The sequence below is a fragment of the Tiliqua scincoides genome, chromosome 4, assembly GCF_035046505.1.
Source record: "Tiliqua scincoides isolate rTilSci1 chromosome 4, rTilSci1.hap2, whole genome shotgun sequence".
Taxonomy (NCBI): domain Eukaryota; kingdom Metazoa; phylum Chordata; class Lepidosauria; order Squamata; family Scincidae; genus Tiliqua; species Tiliqua scincoides.
This window is the reverse complement of record NC_089824.1, coordinates 69355795-69375621: the sequence shown is the minus strand read 5'-3', so window position 1 is coordinate 69375621 and position 19827 is coordinate 69355795. Positions and strand designations below refer to the sequence as shown.

Below are 19827 nucleotides of genomic sequence, written 5' to 3'. Positions count from 1 at the left end.
CTGGCCATACCCCCCCTTGGGGAACCCCCAGCACCAGCAAAAGACCCACTGACAGGCCAGAGCAAGTGACCCCTACCTTCTACCTCAGCCAGCCTTCAAGGCCCAGCCTTGGCCAAGGAAACTTGCTGGCAAATTGCAGAGGGTAGGAAAGGGCCAGGAGCTCACTCAGAAGCCAAAGCAGCCACAGTTCATGGGGACTGTGAGGGGACTAAGGGGCCTTTGAGGTAACGGGACCCCAGTGAATGTAAGGACAAGATTAAACAGGCTCTGCTAGGCAACACTCTCAGCTCCACATTCATCTGTCCACCAGATCCTTCGGTCAGCTGCTTGGGTAAGCCCCCCTTGTACCATCCAAGCCCCAGGGGGTGGAGCCCCCGGCAGCCATGGACATTACAGACAGAGAGACGATCCAGAAGACCGGGAGTTTGCTGTATGCAGGGTGGAATGAAGGTAGAAAAGTCACTGTCCGTAGAAGAGTGTCACAGGTGAGCTTGCTGAAAGGACAAAACATGACAGAGAAAAATGACACTTTTAATGGGCAAAAGTGAAGGCCTTCTACACAGTCAGTCAACAGTCAACAAAACCTTTATTAGGCATAAACATTTGATAGGTGAAGACTCTGTACCTTCTACACAGTACTCAGAGATGCTGGCAGGGTTGTGAAATTTTTGAGGTTCAGAGGTTATGCGCTGCCACACTTTATCCATAGCCATGTGTGAAAATGCCTTTCCTCATTGGACCTGGATTCTAAAGTGCCTATTTTCTGATGGACCTGCCATGTATTAAAAATTATTCCAGAAATCCTTGGTTAGTTTTGATAAAAACATGTGCAACTGAGGTAACCTTGAGAGTCTTACTGCATGTGTCTGTGCTGCTTAAGACTGCAAGGACACTATTTGGCCTGCTACTGAAGTAGCCATCACATTAAGCATGTCATAGAGTTGGGCCTCAGCCAGCTGAAGTCTAGTTGTCTGAGAGCGCCTTGATGTGGAAGGAAGGCAGAAAAGAATCCATTGCTCTTGTCACTTCTGATTACCATTTCTAATCAAGATCAATGCATTTTGATCATTCACCTGTACTGTTGAATTACAGATATAATTTTTAAAAAACAGACAAAACACTTCTATAAATCCAGTACAAGAAATGTTGCCTTAACCAGTACTGGATTAAGACAAAAACAAAAAACTACTACTGAATAACAGTTCTACAGAGCCAGTGCTTAGGAAAGGGCAAACTCTGCACACAGGTCATCCAAAACTCTGTGCCAAAGAAAAGTGCAGTTCCAGAGCTTACAAACGGTGTATTTGCAAATATGCATCCTTTCTCTTAATTTGCATGATTTACAAATTAAAGTCTTTGTAATCCTGAGGAAAGGCTCGTAGGAATGTTTTGTATTAAAAATTAATACAAAATTAATGTTTTGTAATCCTGAGGAAAGGGAACCCTCGTAGGAATGTTCTTCACCCTACTGGCTCTTCTGTACAAGGGCAGACCAGCCCTGGACCTTGGGCTGCCCTCTTTTAGAAGGCATGTGCATTCTGCTATCGAGAGTGCCATGAAGTTGGATGTATTCCTCAATCTTACTTACTTTTGCATCTATAAACTGTTTATTTTTTTGTATTTTTTTGTTCAGCTGAGGAGCCTTATGTTCATTTTTCTCAGAAGTCGCTGTGAGAGTTCCTTTGGGGTCTGAAGGAGTACAAAATGCCCTACATTTAACAGCAAGTTTCAGAACACTTAAGTTTATTTTTTTTCTTCTTTAGACACAGTCATACAGTTGATCATTACCACATCCCGTGGCATTATGATCTGTGTGCAGAAGTATTTCTTGATGTTCCTTTTGAAGAAAGGAGAATGAACATTTCCTTTTTAGCGTAGTGTGCATCTTCTTTGCTAGAGGCAAGAGCATGAGCTGAATCACAAACCATGCATGGTGTGTTCTTAGTACATGAATTGTTTTTGAGTGCCTCCCAGCAATTATCATCGAACGTGTTCACCAGGTCCTTGCAACTTCCTTGCCAACTGTCATAGCACTTCAGAAGAACTTTAGAATAACTAAGGGCCCAATCCTATTCAACTTTCGAGCACTGGTACAGCCGCAATCCAGTCTTGAGGTAAGGGAACAAATGTTCCCATACCTTGAAGAGGCCTCTGTGACTGCCTCCCCACCACAGGGTGCACTGCACCCTGTGCCCCATTGGCACAGCTGCACCAGCACTGGAAAATTGGATAGGATTGGGCCCTAAGATGGCACAAAGATGAAGCAAATTGGTGCAGTGTGCTGTGCCCCACGTATCTCTGCAACAGTGGTTCTCAAACATTTTAGCACCAGGACCCACTTCTTAGAATGACAGTCATCCACTAGAAGTGATGTCATTGACCTGGAAGTGGTATCATGGCAGGAAGTGACATCATCAAGCAGGAAGTTTTTTTTTTAACACCCCTTGACAAAATCAAATCAATTAATCAAGTGAGTTAAAGTTTGCAATAAGTATAAGTTTAAAAATAAAGAATGCTCCTGAGCTGTTGCTGATCGGTTTAAAAAAAAAAATTCCTCAAACATCCAAAGGCTGCAATCCTTTCCAGATTTACCCAGGAGTAAGTCCCATTGACTGTCATTGTTAAAAACATATCTATTGTAGCTTGTTAAAAGTACAGATCTGTAGCATTTCCCCAAATTCAGTCAAGTACCATGGTAGTATCAAGTCTAATCAAAATAAAATTACAGAAGTGAAATACTGGGTGAGCTTTGCTTTAAAATAAAAGCAAAGCACACCTGCGTTAAACTAATGAAGGGGCAGCCCAAAACTGTGGTTGGCAACCTTCAGTCTCGAAAGATTATGGTATAAGCCTACAGCACCTGGTATTCCCAGGTGGTCTCCCATCCAAGTACTAACCAGGCCTTACCCTGCTTAGCTTCCAAGATCAGACAAGATTGGGCATGTGCAGGGTAACAGTTGCTGTCTAATCTGCACTGAAACAGGCAGGCCTGCTGGCCTGTGCTGTACCCAGCACAGGATTGGAGGTGACTGTGGCGCAACTTGGGGCAGGGGGATATGTTTCGTCTTGTGACAGTATCACCTCAGATATGCAAACCAAGGGGTAGCATGTTTGAATGTATGCCCAGAATAAAGATCTCCCAGGATGAAGCTAGCACTTCGGAGAGTAGACGTCTCTAATTTGTAGTGGTGGATACAGATCCCAGTGTTATCCTTGTTGTGATTTTCTTTCCTCCTCTTCTCCAATTGCATTAGCTTCTTCATCCAATTTTGTATCTAATTATTTTGATGTCAATTAGTCATGTTTAACAAGAACTGCCAATTCAGAGGGACATAAGTGATGTACTCCCAGTTCTCATCAAAGTTTGCTTATATACCTACAGCAAGTTCCACTTTTCAGTTGTGAGGTGGATGTGATGCTGGGGATTAAATAGATTTCTGGAATTTCTGTGTATTTTCTTTGCTGCTCCATTACCCAGAAGATTTAGTGAGCTTGGTTTGATTAATGAGAAGATGCAAAATAAGTGAGCTAGGACCCTGAAAGTCAGGATTCCTCCTTAATGAAGCATGTTTCCCATTGCTCTGCATAAGCAGTGCTCTGTCACGTACACCATGTGGTGTGAACTAACCGGGTGGTTTTCAGTGCTTCCAGCTACAGTCCAGTCTGCACCAAACTTAAGTGGTTAAAAGTTTTCTATGCTATATAAATTGCCCTCTTCCTGTGCCCCCTTTCCATCCCCAACTGTCTTCTAGGTAATTATCTTTATTTCATTATGAACATGTTCACTGAATAATCTTCCCTTTGCTACTTCCATCTACTTCTCCTCCAAGGGAGCAACCAGAACTCCCCTTAGTCCTCCTCACTGCAAATAGAGTGTGCAGACGCATAATCTTCCCAAATACAGGGGGGTCCCATATCAGCAGATCCCATATCAGGTTGCAGGCCCCCCCCCATGTGTGTCCCCCTCTGGAGGCAAGGGATCTCTTCTCCCCTCGCTTTCAGAGAGGCTTCTGAGCTCAGCAGAGGCTGCGGACGTCCATCTGTCCCAGAGCGCTTTCCCCAGGCCTCCCAATGCCTTATAAGGCATTCAAAAGTCACTACCAATTTCTGTGAAACTGGAAGTTGTGTTTTTCACCCTCTGAGCTCAGTCTGAACCTGGCAGAGGCTATGGACAGACATCTGTGGTGTCTATTGAGCTCAGAAGCCGCTGCAGACAGGAGGAGAGCCAGGCTCCTCTCTCCTCCGGAGGGTCCAGACCGTGGGGATGAGCATTCACCTGTATCCATGGTTTGGGGTATCCACAGGGGGTTCTGAAACAGAACCCCCCGCGGATAAGGGGACATGCCTGTATTCTGAAGACAAAGGACTTGAGCTGGTCAGAAGTTTCATCTCATCCAGCAAGTGAATAGCTGTGTTGACCTTCGTCTTTCTTTGGGTGCTGGGGTGGGCAGAGCTGCTGACAACCTTGGAATGAAGGCGGGATGAGGTCAGCCAGGGCAGCATCTGATTGTAAGCTGGTCAGGAGGCCAACCATTGGTGGTGGCACTTAAGAGTTATTTATTGAGTTTCCACACGCTGCACCCTTTGCTCTTAGCTCAGCACCCATACACCATATCAGTATGGGATTTGCTGGTCATCTCAAGGTCAAGTAGGCATTTTATCCAATTGCTTTGAACGGCATTGAGTGATTGGTTTTCTTAGCCACCCCATACTGGGGATTGTCTAGGCTAAGAGCCCATTTCTAGGTGGGTCTACTCAGAAGTAAGTCCCATTATAGTCAATAGGACGTTCTCCCAGGAAAATGTGGATAGGATTGCAGCTTAGTGAGCAGCACCTTAATACAATCCCTGTGGAACAGCAGGGTACTACAGGTACTGGAAGGAGAATTTCAGAATGACATTGGTGAGCATGTGATAGTGTTGCACCCTGTGATATTGCACAGTGTTGCACATGTGATAGTGTTGCACACACATGAAAGGGGGATTTCATGGAACAGCCCATTTCTCTGGCCTTTGGAACCTGGGGTGTGCTGGAATGACACCTCTTTGGAAAATTGCCAGCCTCTCCCATTAGAATTATGGGGCTCAAGGAATGGGGATTCAGGCAGTTGCCTTCTTCAGCAACTGTGTGGATTGAGGAGGTGAAAGCAGTCATGTTACTGTTGCTGGTCTCAGAGCCTGGAGGGCTCATTGGGGGGGGCAGCCCTTACAATTTCCAGTATTGCATAACCCCCAGGAATTTGGACTCAAGACTGTATCATTGTACCAACAATGGTTCCTTGTTACACTGAAGATCTGAGATTACTTATTAATAAACTGGGATTACATATTAATAAACTGTGCAGCAAGTTTAATTCACTATAGTCTCTTTATTTAGTGTGTGGTTGCATACAGTACTTTAAAGTGGGCCTAATGTGGTATAGAAACACAGGAGTTTGCATAAGTAATCTAAAGCTATGGTTGTTCTGATAAGCTGCATCCAGGTTCTCTCACCTGAAAACTAACAGACCAATCCTAACCTGTGCTGGAACAGGCAGGCCAACTGACTTGCGCTGTATCCTGTGCAGGTTAGGAAGTGGCTGTGCAACATTTCGGAATAAGGGGATATTTCTCTCCTTACCCCGTGTCTTGCGCCTGTCACCCTTGTGGAACTACTCAGATCTGTGCCAGCTAAATCACTGGCACACATCTGAGCAGCCTGGTGTAATGCCGGGGGGTTGGGGGTTGGAATATGGCCCAAGTTGCTGAGGTTGGTGCCATCCCACTGTCAGTCCCAGTCCACCCACCAGCCCACCCTCCACTGCCCCAAAACACCCATGTTTCACCCTCCTGCAGCCCTCTCTGACCCCTGCGCCAGCCTCCCTAGGCCAGTGCTTACCTCCTCCACCACTGCTCCGGCCTACCCAGTTCATGAGTCATTGCAAATGTGCTTTACAGCATGTTTGTGTCACTCGTAGGCCAGCACTGGCTTGCACCAGCCTACCCTGTGGTTAGGATTGTGCTCTAAATTCAGTTTGTTTCTCTAATGGCATGGACAGTTTTGGTGGGAAAGAAATATTTTAGTCTCTCTGAAGAAGCTAGACTTTTAAAAAGGGTAATTCCTAATGGGAGAGAGATTGCATAGATCACAGCAAAATTAATTCATATATTTGATTTTGTGTCTCCTGCATCTTTTGCAATGTAACATTTACTTTATATGTTTTGTCATCCAATAATGCATAGCTGAGAAAAGTTTTAAATATGTCTTGTCATCCCTATAGATGTGTTTTGGAGATTAATTTAAGGCTCTTTCTGGCAATGACTGGATTTCATGTCAGTACACGCTTCTGGAATTTTTTACTCTGATCAGGAATTTTTCTTCAACTGACAGAAAACTTAGTTTAATGGGAATGGTATACAGTATTCATTATTCCCTGGGATGCTATAAACTCCTCCAAGATCTGTCCACTGTTGGAGGCAGGATACAGGGGTAAATGGATCATGATTATGTTTATTATATTTGTTCGTTTGTCTTTTGTTTAAGAGGAAGGATAACCAAAGTTCCAAGAATTTTTCTTGTATGTCCAGCTAAAATTAATACCATCTTTTAACCACAAGATGCCATGAGATATTCCTCTTCTTGGTCACAGTGATTTCCAGATCAGTGCTGGAACAGTCATTTTTTTCATTTTTTTATATACCATCATTCCTCCAAAGAGCTTAGGGCAGTGTACACAACTGCTCCCCTTCTTTTATCCTCACAACAACCCTGTGAGGCAGGTGAGGCTGAGAGAAAGTGACTGGCCCAAGGTCACCGAAATAGCTTTGTGGCTGAGGGGGCATTTGAACCTGAATCTTCCAGGTCTAAGTCCACCTTCCAAACCACTACACCAGGGGTGCCCAAACCCCGGCCTGCGGGCCACTTGCGGCCCACTGCGGGTCCCCATCTGGCCCCCAGGGGGTCCCCCCACCTCCAATGGGCACTCGGCCCTCACCCAAGCCCGCGCTGGCCCACCACGCGAGCGCCGCGCCTTGCTTTCCCTCGCTGCCGCTGAGCTCAGTGGCAGCAAAGGAAAGACGAGCCCAGCCGGCTTGCAGGGCCTTTTATATTGGGAAGGTAATGTGAGACTTGCAGGTCTCGCGTTATTTCCCACTATAAAAGACCCTGCGCGCTTGCATGCTAGTCTCCTTTCTTGCCCAGGGGCTGGGCTGGGCTTTGCTCTGCTCCGCTCCGTTTGGCTCAGCTCCCCTCCCCTCTCCTCCCCTCCTGCAACCTGAGCCAGGGGAGAGAGAGAGAGAGATCACAGCTGGGCTGGAGGGGAACCCAGCCCAGCTCGCAGCACATCTCCCTCCGGAGCAAGCGAGGGAGGGCTGGTTGGCTGGCCGGCCAGGCAGGCAGGCAGGCAGGCGGCAGCAGCAGCAGCAGCACATGGGCAGGCAGGTAGGCAGCCCAGGCAAACGAAGGAGGGGAGGGCTAGGGGCAGGTGAGCAGGCGGGTATGTGAACGTGTGGAAGATCCCCCCTCCGTGTGTGTGTGTGTGTGTGTGTGTGTGTGTGTGTGTGTGTGTGAATGGGATCATAAACTGGCATGAAGATCCCCCCCTTACTAGGGTGGATAGGATCATAAACTGGATGGAATTCATTCATTCATTTTTGGTTTCTAATATATTCATTTATGTAAATTTATTTAAATTTGAAATGTAAATTAATTCTTTTTTTTTCCGGCCCCCGACACAGTGTCAGAGAGATGTTGTGGCCCTCCTGCCAAAAACTTTGAGCACCCCTGCACTACAACACCCTGGCTCTCATGGAGCCATGAAATCAGTGCCTTTGTAACCATACAGAAACTTCACTTAAAATGGGGTAGTTATGTGTCTTGGCTTGATATAGATTTATGGATTATTTCCAGCAGAACAGGAATGTCTCTTTGCAGATGACTCAGCTGTCACCTGGGAGCGGAGGGCACGCCTTGGTATGGTATTTGGATGAATCATTTCCTGGTAATAATCTCAATACCTTAACTTGGATTCGTAAATATTTAGCTGAATGTGCCACTGGGGAGCCTTGTGATGGAAAGTGTTCTTCTAAAGCACTTTCTTTGGGGCCACACAGATATTGTACTAACCTGCCTATCACTGTTAATGGAATCTTGCCACATCCCTTTGTTTTTATTAACTCTTTATTTATTAATGTAATTGATACCTATATAAATAATTAACATTATCATGTCTAAATGGCTATAGTTTGTACATCAGATGCTTGGTTGATGTCTGTCTTCCTCACTGTCTGTCTATGTAAAAATAAACTGGTGCATCTGATGAGAAGAAATATGTAACCATCAGCCAGTGTGTCTGATAAATATACTAGGGATTTTTAGGAAAATATTGACCTCATACAGTGAAAAAGAATTTTTTTGGAAATTCTGGTCTTTATTTCTTCTGCACTGCAGGCTAGTAGCCCATTCCTGAGCTTCCCAGAGCTCAGGGCTGCTGCAGCACCATAATGGCTACCACTGCATCCCAAGGCGTTAGGAAGCACTGTCGGGGCTACTCAGAGCAAGGGGCTTTCACTCCCTTACCCCATGTAGCAACCAGGCAGCCCCAATGGGTCTCCTTGGATCTGCACCCGCTCTTCAGTGGACACAGATTCAAGGAGACCTGTGGCTCCTTGAATCCCAAGCTGGGAGGGACATCAGGATATGGAGGCAGGGCCTGCTGCTATCTCTGTCCCCTCTCTTCCCACTCCCTAACCTGTTACACCTTCCCCCCCGCCCTTCCCTCACCTTGGAACGACCCCCCGCCCCGCCCCGACTTACTTCTCCAATGCCCAGTGCTCACCTGGAGCTCTGTGCAGCGCCCCTTATAAATATTCTGTTTGCGTGCAGTGGATATAATGAAATAGTTTGTTCTTTTAAGTTAGAAAACTGACCATTATACAGTAATTGCTGTAATTGAAAGTATGAAATTGGAATGCAAATGAAATTGCTAACATCCATGTACTTGGAATGAGAAAGGTAGAGCCACAAATTGTTTTGCTTCATTTAAGTAAGAGGGAAAATTTATTTAATTTTTTTTTTTAGGTAATTGAAAATATAATCAGTTTTGTCCATGTTGTTCATGATGTTGATAGAGCAGACAGTAGTTTAGTTTAGCATCTGATTATTGATTGAAAGGGGTCATGGTACATGCCAAGGCATTCCAAGAAGGGAGACATTCAAAGCATATAGATGAGTTCATGAGCATTGGGAAATAATTTTCTTTAGACTCTAATGTATCTGTTTAGCAACTGATAATCTGTTTGTCTACCAAACCACTTCAAATAGCAACTAACTGCTCAAATTTCAAATCTGGGACGCCCCCAGACAAGAGTACTCAGGTATCCTAAATCTGTCAGGCTTGTAGTTCCTTCTGCAGTGCAACACCACATCTTCCCTGCAGCAGGCGAGATGTGCAGGGTCGGGCAAAAGAAAGAAAATATGCCAAGCCTCTCCCTACTACATAGGGAACAGGAGCCATCTCCTGGTGGAAGTTAAACTCTTCTATCTGTTCTTATGTAATCTGATCATGCATTTCATGGACTGAGAAAACGTGTTCTTCAGTTCATGTGATGTGAAGTCCTATCTGTACGAGTAGTTGAAGCTCTTTTGCATTAGCAAACAAAAGCATTTTTCCCCACTACAAGCAACTGTTAAAACATTTTGTGTGAAAGAGCCTCTCAGTTTGACTTGTTGTTTGTCCTTTTTTCATGTGTCCCAGTTATTTACAGGAGCCTTTTTTCTCTTCTATGGTGTAGAAGTCTGGTCAGTGTTTTGTTTCATTAACTACTATGTGCTGATAATTGATGGCTCTGAAACATCATTATCATTCTAAACCCCTCTTTTTCCTCTGCCAATGGTTTTTTAATGCACTGTTTTTGCCGTCACAGTTATAAGGCCCATTACACAGCATTCAGATAATTTGGTTCCATGGGCTTTTATGAGAATGTCTCTTTATCCTTGTGCTGGAAGAATATAGTGACAGCACTTTTCACATTTGCAGCCTAGATTACACTGATCCTAAATTCCTCATTGTGCTAGAAGACTGACAGCTTGTGAGCAGAACCACCCAGTATGGGTGTGGCTATATAAATCTCGACCAGTAGGGGGCGCTGTTACTTATATCATCACTAGTTTAAAGGTAAAGGTTTGTTAGTTGCTCTCTCCTACTTGACTAGACCTCTCATTAACCAACCCCCCCCCCCAATTTCATTTTTCTGCCTCTGTAACACTGGCTACGGTTCTTTTGTTGTTGCAGTAAAGTTCTTAATAAAACATAGCTTTGCTGTGTGTGGGACAGATTGATTCCTTCAACTCTGCTAAGAAATTGCACAGAAAAAAAACTTTATCCTCCATCTTTATGGAGCCACTGCAATCTAAATGAGTGGCAGGATTCTGCATTCATAGAATGCATAGACAACAGCTTGACTGAAGGGCTGTAGTGCAAGAAGGAAGAGGCACCTTCCGTGGCAAAGTTAAAGCCTGCTGGTGAAGTTGCTACCACTGATAAAGACTTTAGTGAAAAGTGAACAAGACCACAGATTATCCCCTCAGGTGGCGTTTTGCTTTTCTGCCTACAAAACTAGATGGGCAGATGCTTAGCAAATAATATTTGCCATAGTTCAGCATATAATTAAGCATCAAAGTGTGCTTCCAAGCCCCGTTGATTACGATGCTGTAAATCATGCTGTTTTGTGGTCAGTTCTTTTCATTATTTCAGCCTGCAGAGAGTTGTTTATGCTTATATTAGGTGAGTTTGTATGATACATCCTTCATGGAGTTGAATCCGAGGGAGTGAACTTCCTTTTCAAATACCCATTCTACTACTTCTGCTATCCCACCTGAGAGGAAAATTTGCTTCATGAACCTCATCAATGGATGCTTATGCCCAAATATGAATTAAAAAATCTAAACATTGGCAGCAAATAAAAAATGCCTCCTGCCTTCTCCCTCAGTTTCCAATCAAGCAAGTAGGAGGCATGAAGTCGGCTGCTAGGGCTATAGCTTCTAACCAGCAGTCCTTAGGCCAGGTGCACCTATTGCCCAGTTCTTGGCCTACTTTTCCAATGGCTGACTTGTTCTTCAGTCCACTCCATCTGATGCGGCAGGTGGTGATGGTGGTGGTTGCATTTGCCTGTGGTATTCCAAGGAAGGAGGGAAGGAAGGACTTGAGATTACATGACACAGAATGAACACTTAATTTAACAGGTTATTGTGGCAGTTGTTTTAATATTGATTAATTATTTTGGTTAAAATATCAGAGTAGAGTACACCGATTCAATAGCCTTATCCAGGAACCATTCATTGATGCAGAAAAAGAGATAGAACACTTAAATGAACACTAATTGCGCAATCACCTAATCTCACGAACCTGTCTTAATACAGACTTCATTGGTAAAGTTAAACAAGGTCCAACCTTGTTATACACAGAATTTTTATACATGGATTTGACTCAACACAAATGGCCACTGCAAATGAGAAGGAATGTGCTGATCCCTGGAGAAGGGGGAAAATTCATCTCTCCTAGTGAAGCCTAAGCATCTGGAGAGAGACTGATTGCCTCTGTGTGCATTACAAAAAGGTCAGCAAGGCTGTTTTTAAATCACCAGAGCAAAGAGACTGTTTTAAAAATTGATTTGCTTTAGTGCGTTTTTTTGCCATCCACATGAGTTCTTGGAACGGAACCCTCATGAATAATGAGACTCAACCTGTCAGTTGGCAACCTTCAGTCTCAGAAGACTATGGTATCGCGCTCTGGATGGTGGTTCTGGCACAGCGTCTAGTGTGGCTGAAAAGGCCGACTCAATCTGTAATGGGTGTTTATTTTCAGTATTATGAAAATTTCCCCTTCTGGTTATTCTGGTAACTTCTTTCATTAGCATCTGATTATCATGGAGGATTTTCTTCCTTTCATTCTTAGTAGAAAGCTAGTTGAAGTATCGCATGTTTTATTATGTTGTCCTGGGAAACATTAAGCTGCAGCTCCTAGCAGATGTTTCATATTTTGGAGCATTTCAAACATTCTTGACTCTGGGAATGTACAGATTTGTGGCTCTAGGGTGATGATATGCAAGGTTCAAAAGTTAATGCTGAAGTAAAACCATCTTACAGTCTGATAATAGCCTTTCTGCATTGTGCATCCACATTTGGGGATTCCTAGGCATCTTTGTCTTGTTCTTGACAGCTGTAATAATATCAAGACGAAGATCTGTAAACCATTAACTAATGAATTTGTATTCTACTCTTCTCACTAGAAACTCAGACCAGCCTGTACAGGGTTTTCCAATAGTGTCCCGTCAGGGTACTGAGCTTCAGAGGTGGAACCACATCAGACCATGTTCTAGTTGCCTGTAAACTCTCAGTCCACTTGACAGTCCAGGAGGTTTGTCCCATTTTAGCTGAAGATTTTTCCTATCCAGATCCATTTGAAACCCTCTTGTGCTCCAAAAAGAGAGATGCTGTTGCCTTCAAATTGGCACACTGTCAGGTGGCTTTATTACCACCATCAGTCTCAGCCAGAATTCTGTAAACTGACTAACATTGCACAGCTGTGCCACACAAAGGCATGAAGAATTCATGGAGGTAGCATGTAGCAGTTCAAGGTCTGACAGTAAAGAATCAGTTTCATTCTGCAGCCCTACCCCCTGTGCCTTGCTGCCCTTGCAAATTTTTTTCTTGCATCTTATTTGGTAATCTTTGTCCCTGAAATTTTCACAGTTCACTTGTTTGCTCTCTGTCGCTCTCCCCTAGTTTTTCAGGGTTTACAGCACAATCCTATTCCTGGTGGGACCACCAGGTGCAGCAGTGCCAAAATGGCATTTGTCCCCTTCCCCCGAGTAAGGGCGCAGGCCCCGAAATGAGGCTAATCAAGTCTGCATTGGCACAGACTGGAGAATCTCTGTGTCAGCCTTACACAGAAGACAGGATCACGCCGGTCCCACCCCCCTCCCAGGCCAGTTGCTCCCCACCCACTCTTCCCTGCCCCAGAACATCTCTTCCCTACCTCTAAAACTTGCACTTCTGCCTGGCAGTGAGACTACCTCCAGGCACTCCCACAGCATCCCCACTCCGTGCTGAGGCCCAGTGCTGGTGGCCCAGGTGCCACAGACTTGCCCATACAGCATGTTTGTGACTCCCAGCACCAGCACTTAGCTAATATAGTATTGGGCATTTCCCTCCTCTTTCAAATGCTTGTCTTAGATTGTATGTCTGAAAACAAAGACATCTCTCAATCCCAATTTGTGGTTTCTTCTCACTAGATTCTCCCCTCCCAAAGCCCCAAATCTTGGGGGAGGGGGACAGCATCATGGGTCTATTATGTGTATTTGTATATAATGTGTACTTAGCCCCTGTAGACCCAGCAAAAGCAATGGATAGTTAATCTACAGTGTTTCTCATCTCCTATGCTCAACAGAAGAATAAAATAAGACTTTAGTATTCATTTTCTTCTTATAGTGTTTCTGTTTGTGTGAGCGCTTGCATTTTTATGATGTAGTTTTAATTGGGTAGGTTGCTCTGTTTGTATTATGTTGTGGGTTTAGTTTTATTTTTAGACTGTTACTTGCTGCAAGCCCAAAGAAATTGTACAAGACAAACAGAAACAAATGAAAGTTTAAAGAATGTTTATTTCAGTGCTGTGTACATGACAGCAGTGTGAGAGGCTTCACAGTTAGTACTAATGAAGTGACTTAGCATCTTGATTTTTTGGAAATGCAGTATTTTTGGCAGATTCTTATATTTGTGGCAATTTGCTGTTGTCAGCCCATTTTTTTTTCAATGCAAGTATCTGCAGGCTTTCATTCTTAAAAAGCTATACAGTATTTACAGCAAGGGCAGATTGGATTTACATTTGGTTGGGGGAGCATAGGATCAGGATATTAGAACATAATACACAGTGGTTCCTCCCAGCATGTTGCCAATATGATGTATATTGTATATTATGCCACCATTTGTGTTATATTATATTATATTATTATATTATATTATGTGCCACTCTTGCACTTCATCTGTTGAGGATGGCTGTTGGGTGATATACTGTATAGGTAAGAAAGTGAATTCTCTTTCTGGACCCAATCCTATCCTTTGCACCCGCCACCCATCAATGCAGCAGGGCCAGAAAGGCGACCACTCCATCCTATATTGTTGAGGAGTAGTTTCAGAGGTCTCTTCTAGGTAAGGAAACCATTGTTCCCTTACCCAGAGGTAAGCCTCCACAGTGCAGAGGGGTCTAGTTGGATCTGCAACAGCTATTTTGCTGGCGTAGGTCCACAGTAACCAGGTTCAGGCCTGGGAAGGTGGTTGGATATCAGCGGCACTGCTGATCATCACTGGTGGGAAGGCACAGGCAGAGTGTCTAAGAGACTCAGGACCCAATCCTATCCAACTTTCCAGAGCTGATGCAGCTGCAGTACAGCCCTGAGGTAAAGGAACAAACATTCCCTTGCCTTGCGGCAGCCTCCATCACTGCCCCCCTCCACTGCAAGGATGCAGCTCACACCCCCCTGGCATGGCTGCCTCAGCATTGGAAAGTTAGATAGGATTGTTAGATAGGAAAGTTAGATAGAAAACCTCAGTTTCAAAACTGGAGTCCCAGTTTGAATTTTGCCTGTGCCATGAATTCTAGCTAGGGAGTGACCACTTACTCACTCACTCAGGAACCCTCTGAAGGCAACCAGATCTCTACTCCAGTCTCCTCCAGAGGACTTTCTGAAGTCTACAGAGACCAAGCGCGTCTGCCCATGTTCCTGCAGGCTTCAGAATGGCTGAAAAGGCCAAAAAAAGCTACTTCCAATTTCCAGAGGGAAACAAGAAGGGACATTTTTAATGCCTTAAAAGGCATGTTTTTGTTTCCCTTCGAGCTCTAGTCTCCTTCACAGGCTTTAGAGGGGCTAAAACTAGAGTTCAGTATCCGCAGTTTTCAGTGTCCGCAGTCTGTCCAAGAACGGATCCCTCGTGGATTCCGAGGCCTGATACCGATACTGTACATTACAGTATGTTATGTGTTCTGTTTTATTATGCACAGCTGTGCATGCTGACATGGAACAAGATTTATCCAATCCTGTGTGCTCAGGACAGGGCCTCCTCTGTGATTGTTCCCTGAATGTACAACTCCCTGGCTGAGGGGTTTGAGAAGTGCTCTTTATTTTCACCTTAAAAATGGCCCTTGACTCACCAGATTTGTCAGGTATTTGGGCTCTGAAGCTGATTTGTCCTTTGGTGTTGGCCTGCTGCTGGAGTAGTTGTTTTTATATGTCACTGATTATTATTGTTTTGTTTTTAAAAAAAATATTGATTTCATTGCAAATTCTTTTTCATGTTAGCCACCTTATGACCTTGGGTGGAGGGCAGGATAAAAATGAATATTTATATTAATACATGTTAAAAGGCAGCATACCATGGAACTTTAGTTGCTGGGAGCATCAGTGGAAGAAAGTTATTGCCTTCGCTTCTAGAAGCATCCGGTTGGGCCCCCATGGAAATGGAATGTAGGCTTCTGCAAGGATTGAGAGATATCACTTAAAACTACAAGCTGTTGAACAAAAGGAGGACAATTAATTTCTCTCATAACTAATCTTGGGAGTTTAAAACAACCTCTTCCCTTTCACTTTGATAAATCATTCAAAGGATTGAGGCTTTTCCTGCAGATACTGAAATAAGCACAAGAGAGCACTAAAACATCCGAGAAGCATTGAGGAAGATGTGTAATTCTGGTAAGAGAATCTCTGTAGCCCAAGAGAACACAAAGCACCACTGAGACAGAAATAACTCAAGGAAACATTGATTCATACAAAGGACAATCGGTTTTGTTCTGGGTTTGTGTGGAAATAACTTGGTGTGTAGCTGTAAGTAAGGCTGCCACTAAACAGTCACTGCCAGAGAATATCTCACCAAGTTTGTCACTTGTCTTTTAGACAAAAATGAATGAGGCAAGGACACTCCCTTAAGGTAGGATTTATTCATGTGAACGGCACCTCCATTGAACAAACCCATTGCACTGTTCTGTATGGTGGCTGGTTGGAATATAATGAAAGCAGTCTTGGCCTTAAAAAAGACCACTTTTTGTTTTATCAGTACAACATCAAGTTTCTTGTGCTCATCAGCTGTATTGTGTGGTAGCTCCATGAAGACAATTACCAAACAGGTGTATAAACAGGAAAGGAGTGCACTCCTAAGACTTTGAGCCTCTGTTCGTGTGAATACAGGTTTTTTCAAATTGTCTTGGGAATGAGGTCCACAATTTTAAGATGACCTGTGCTGCAGGAAACAGAAGATGTCAGTTTCAAGCTGAAATTGGAATCTGGCAAACCCTGGAAAAGTCTTTCTGGTGTGTGGAGATGATGTAATTGAAGGAAACTGTCAAGACTTTTTAAAAGTTTGGAGATGATCTCATAAATGGGAAAAAGCAGTGTCTGAAGAGAAGTACTGAATGGAGGGGATGATGAATGAAAAGATTTAACTGATACAGCTGAAGAAGGAAGTTATTCCTCTTGCATGGAGCTAGTTGTCAGCTACCTTGTCTGTGACCCTGCATGGAACACCTCCCAATAGTCACAAAGAATAGACAGGTGTAATCTTGAAAATGAGGTTCATTGGGGGACCATTTTCTAGGACTCATTCCAATGAACAACACAACAGGTTTTACATTAACAGAGACATTGCTTTAGAACTAAGAAGAGTAACTTTTAGAAAATACTGTGCAGTATCATATAAAATTGGAGCACACACCTGTCTTGTGTCTCCATGAATCAAATCTGCTTATCACTGCAGAACTCCATTGTCCAAAATTGCCTTGCAATTTACAAAAGTTTGATAAAATGACTTCTTCGTTTATATATTTGAAAGAGGCTATTGGGAGCCAGCAAGCTACATTGGACAAGGTTTTGTTGGAGGAAAGAGGCCAAAGGCAAAGGTTTTCAAATTTGGGTGAAAATTGAACATTTTTTTCCCCTATGGGCTCTGACCGCTTGTGAAATTGTTTTTCCTGTGTATCTCCAGATATCAAGGGAACCTCAACCAAGCTGATGGTTGCAGAGGGATGTTTTGTGTGCCCAAAATAATTGATACCTTCTCTGGAAAATGGGCCATAAATACATGCTGAGTCATTCTTCAGGAAAAGCTGTGGGAAGATTTTCAATTGAGAATTCTGTAATCACAGTTATTACATGTAAGCACATGGGGGGTATGTGTGGTATATCCAAGAAACTTACACCACTTTACAGCTGTCACAAATGGCACTCTGACAGCTCATGAAACCACTGCCAGAAAGGCCAGATAGCAGTAGGGCCATGAACAGCATTAGGAACAGGAGCTCATGCAGACAACAGTGAGTCACTGGGGAGAGGGAAACAGGGAGGGGGAGGGCTGAGTGGGACAGAATGGGAGAGGGGCTGGGAGCATGACAGAGCTGGGAGGAGTGGCATCCAGCACAGGTGACTTGTGCTGGAACTGTCCTCTTCAGGAGCAGCGAACATGCCTCATTTGTCTTCCCCTGACTTGCACCAGCTAAAGAACTGGTGCAGGTCCAAGAACAATTGGTGATCAGGAGACTTCTGGAGGTGTAGAGTAAAATATTTCTCCTTTCCTCTCACAAGCCTCCCAGTCTACCCTTCCACTACAGCATACAGCAGCTGCATGCTATGGCGGGGGAAAGAATAAGATTGTACTTTTAGAGCCCAATCCTAAGCATTGTCTACAGTCCCATTATAGTAAATGGGGCTTATTCCCAGGACAGTGTAGATAGGAGTGCTGCCTTAGGGCCCGATCCTGAACAGTGCACACCAGCTCACCACTGGCATGTACTGTTGCAAAATACCACAAGCCTTGTCTGTGAGCCCTTACCACAGACCCAGCACCACCGCTAGCCCAGGGCAAGCCTGCACTGAGCCAGCTCCGGCACTGGGCCGGCACTGGGCCTGTGGTCCGTCACCCAGTGGTTGTCTAGACCGCCTAGCAGTGGAGAGGTGAGTAGGGGTGCAGAGGGAGGCGGGGTGAGGGTGTAATGGGGCAAGGGGAGGCGGGCACAGGGCAGGGAAGAGGCGTGGTAGGAGGACGGAATGGGGCAGGAAGGGGGCGGGACCAGTGGAGCTCATCTCCACCAGATCTAGAGTCCTGTTTTGGACAACATGTTCTGACATGAGACTATTCAATTCTGTGCTGGCTTGAGAGCCATTGAAGAATTGAGTAGTCCCATTGCAGGGCTACATCCCTTACTTGGGGGAAGGGGACAAAAGTCCCCTTCTTCCTGGGAGGTGACAGCGGCTGCCCAGGGTGCATTGGATGCTGCGGCTGCCATTGTGGCGCACTCTGGGCAGCTCAGGATTGGCTTGCCTATCATGGCTAACTCCAACTGAAATTTAATGAGCCTTGAGTTAATCCAACTAACTTGTCTCACTGATTTCAGTGCTGCTTTGTCATTTATTGTTTTCTTCATGATCTCTCAATTATACAAGCTCAAGGCAGAAACTGTGGAAACAGCTCATGTTTAATTTATTTTATTCATATTAATCGTAGCTTTTTTGGATATCCTATTTTTCCTCCTGATTTAAGAACCTGCTGCAAAAACTTAAGAGTGTAGAGATAATCTTTTATTTTATTTTTCTATGTAAAACCACATTGTGAATGCTGCTGTATGTCATAATATTTGAACCACTGTGAAAAAAAGAGAATAGTAAATCTTTATAAGATTATTCCAATTTAAGTGTGTTTAACATCTCTCATTTAAAGTTTGTGAAAGAAATGCAAAACACTGTAGATGATGGTGGTCCATCCACAGATTTAAATCCCCACTTTGAACCCTATCTATTCTGCTGCTATGTGTTATATAGCATCTGGGTCACATATTGCCAGCGAGTTCTGAAGGAACTGAAAGCCATGGTGCTTGTCATACCCTGTGTGAGTGCAGAATTATTTCAGTGAAAGCAACTGTCCATCTGCTTAACAGAACTCCATTTGCAAGGCAAACACATAAACACCAAATAAATGATCTGTCAATCCAGCTTATCCACAGTTGGTGCCTACACACGTCTGCCACTGCAAATGTGCCCTTCAAACATGAAAGTCAGGTGTTCTGAAGGGAAGGGGCTTATTGCCACAGTCATGGTCCACTTCCTGCATATACTTTGAATACTTTTGGACATCTTCACACAACTCTCCATTTTTGAAATTATTTCCAGTGTTTGGAGAGCCAAAAATATTCTTCTTGGTGAATACTCAATGATAGTGAAAGCTCCTATGTGAAATTTTCATGGACATCTGCTATAAATTGTTTCCACAACTTTTTGGGAAACAGGATTATACAGGTGTACCCTAGTATATATGGATCCAGCACCCGTGATTTCAGTTCTTTGCACATACACCCCGAGCTTCCTTTACTTTTCCTTCCTTTTTAAAGTGCGTCCCTGTTATCAGCAGATGTGCGGTATCTGCAGGAGAGACTGGAACAGAACCCTGCAGATACAGGAATACACCTGTATACTATTGAGAGTTCACTGAAGACTGTTTTCAAAAATGTTGGAAAATGCAGCATAAGAAATTTACTGCACAGTGGTTATCAAGCACTGGATGGACAAATTAGCATTTCATTTTTTATCTCATTGTTTCATGTAGAACATTATAGAAGGAACCTTTTCTTAACATGTCTAGAAGTTTATTAGAATTTAGTTTATATATCATATCTTCATACATGTTTAAGAAATTTTTCTCACTATCTATCTTGGTTTAAGGATTTGTAAAGGATGGGCAGCCCATTTCTAACCTGCACTGGAACAAGCAGGCCTATGCAGGTTAGGAGATGGCTGGAGTCAACTTGAAGGGGCG

At 44.0% G+C, this 19827-nt stretch overlaps 1 protein-coding gene and 1 pseudogene across 1 annotated transcript in view; one reads left to right on the top strand and one right to left on the bottom strand.

Moving 5' to 3' along the window:
- Window positions 1-19827, top strand: part of MBP (myelin basic protein) — a 175362-nt gene that overhangs the window by 70749 nt on the left and 84786 nt on the right. The gene's annotated exons all lie outside the window — the stretch shown is intronic.
- On the bottom strand, window positions 2849-2965 carry LOC136650507 (5S ribosomal RNA; annotated as a pseudogene).